The 2,340-nt window shown below is 33.3% G+C and overlaps 1 long non-coding RNA gene across 1 annotated transcript; it reads right to left on the bottom strand.

The window, feature by feature from the left end:
• Positions 1 to 251: 251 nt before the first annotated feature.
• Positions 252 to 1,673, bottom strand: LOC109221212. Its single transcript, XR_002067207.1, has 2 exons — positions 1,353 to 1,673; positions 252 to 544 (listed from the first exon to the last, which is right to left on the bottom strand). It is a non-coding gene; the product is annotated as an uncharacterized LOC109221212 (long non-coding RNA).
• Between the last annotated feature and the right edge of the window lie 667 nt (positions 1,674 to 2,340).

Genomic DNA, 2,340 nt, shown 5'->3' with positions numbered 1-2,340 from the left:
CTACAAGAGGTAGATAATATTTTATTTATTTGAATTTGTTTTCTATTTATTTGTCCAAGTGTCTTTTTCTTATATTTTGAATTCTTTATTTTCCTATTAGGTTATATAGTTATTTTTTCATATTTGGTACTTTAAAAGGTTTACTTCTTTCTCAAATACATTTACAAAAGGAAAATTTTGACCGCGCGAAGCGCGGGTTAGTTAACTAGTTTGTTATAAATGTTGTTTTACATACAGTATAGAGAGGAGATAGCTGCAAATATATTCATTTACTCATCGCAATACCGCAAACATTCATATTAATGTCAACATTTTCAAGTGTCATACACCACAGGCAATTTAAATGAACTAAAAAGAAATACTCCAGTACACTATATACATAATTGTAACTTTTCTCTTAGTTAACATCTCCAGAATAGCCTATACAATTTAAAGCTTTAGTATCCATGTTCTTTGACGAAGAAGCTTTTGTATCAGTACATCACTACCCCATCGACTCGCACACACTATAGTAGCTTACATCCTTCAGAAGTGCTGTCTGCAACTGAAATTGAAAAGAAAAGAATTACACTCTACTGATTAGGGCACAAACTAAAAGAACTATATTAAAAATTAAGAAATACAGCAGAGGCACAATAGCCTTATTGTCTGGCTACATAACTTTAAACAAGATAATTCACCAAACTCTTTGTTTAGCATATATTGTGACACATGATAAACAAACAGCGGCAATGCAAGTTAACACTACTGCAACAAGTATATATATTAGTGTTGATTACCACACAAAAGAATGCAGAGCAAGTACATGATCAAGCTGAAACAATATACAAAGAGATATATAACTCAACAACCTGATGGGATAGATTAAATGAACTAACCAATCCAGAAGAGAAAATGGAGCTTGCCAACTACACAGGCTCAAGTGGACTCTACGTAGTTCAATCATCAAGGTTGTCTCTAAATAACCTGGATAATAATAAAAAATACATACACACATGAACCTCCAATAGATTCTCTAACAAAATCCATTAGCCAAAACTCTAGAGCATTCTCTCAAACAGTTGGCAGGCAATAGACTACTATACAATTCAAAAGGTAAATTTCTTGTCAATTAAAATGCTTAATATAATAAGGTGCTCTAATTCATTTATAGAAAGGTAATACTGACATGGGGCAATAATTCATTTATCGGAATGTGGCACACATAAATGAAATAAGATACATCGGCAATCCAGATTTCATCCATACCCGGAGTGAATGAATCACAAACCCATCTTTTAATATGAACAACCCACAATTTCAAATTAATAGAAGAAATTAATTGAAGATTCATCAAAGTCGCAGTAAAAAACCTCGTAGAGATTACATTAATTACTCTGGCTTCTCCTTCTGACAAGGTCACAAGACTAGGATACTTCGAATGACTCGAAGGTGAAGAAAACTTTGACTGCATATTTGGTTTTGGGTCGATTTGAAAAGAGATCTATTAACAGAGGTTTAGAAGGTCTCCTTGAGAGGCGAGAGAAGAGAATGGAGATGCTCAAGTTTGTACGAGCTGTAATAGTAGTTGAAAAACCTTCCATCCCAAGTGGAGGTTACCATCACCTATGATTCTGTAAAATGGGAACAGAGAAGGATGGACGCTATCTCAAAGAATTTAGGGTTTGAAAAGGGGGGGGGGGGGTGCTGAAAGGGGGCTGGAGAGAGGGAAAATAAAAAGAGAGGAATGAACGATTCAAATCTCAACTGGTCAACATAAAAAATTCCAAATGTTTGCTGCAAATTTCGATAAACATGGTGAAAAATACATCATTTGAATCAAATGTCATAACATTTAATGACTTTTTAGTGCCAAATGACGTTTATTTAACCACACATTGCTTTAAATGTCAGAATATTAACTCTTTAATGACATTTGTTATAAATGTTGTTAAATAAATGTGGCCGTAGCCTATATTTCTTGTAGTGTATAACTGAGACAAGTAGTAGGAAAAGGTCGATTAGGTAACAAACGGCCACTAAACTATAAACTTGTGACATGATTGTCTGAAATGACCTCTTGGCTACCGATTTTTTTTAGTGTGTTTTACTAGTAGTACATTATAAAAAGGGTTTACATTCATGTACCAAAATGTTTAACTTTTACTAGTGTTAATTTCAGACATTGTGGAGAATTATTTATATACATGTTATTTCTAAAAGATTATGACGCGATTTTGAATGATACTGTCACGACCCAAAACTTAACCTGTCATGATGACGTCTATCGTGGTACTAGGCAAGCCGATATTTTCAAAATACTTTCAACATTTAACAGAAATGAATTAAGACATTTAAAAT

The sequence above is a fragment of the Nicotiana attenuata genome, unplaced genomic scaffold, assembly GCF_001879085.1.
Source record: "Nicotiana attenuata strain UT unplaced genomic scaffold, NIATTr2, whole genome shotgun sequence".
NCBI classification, from domain to species: Eukaryota; Viridiplantae; Streptophyta; class Magnoliopsida; order Solanales; family Solanaceae; genus Nicotiana; species Nicotiana attenuata.
The sequence above is the reverse complement of the archived record's forward strand: the minus strand, read 5'-3'. Positions and strand labels throughout refer to the sequence as shown.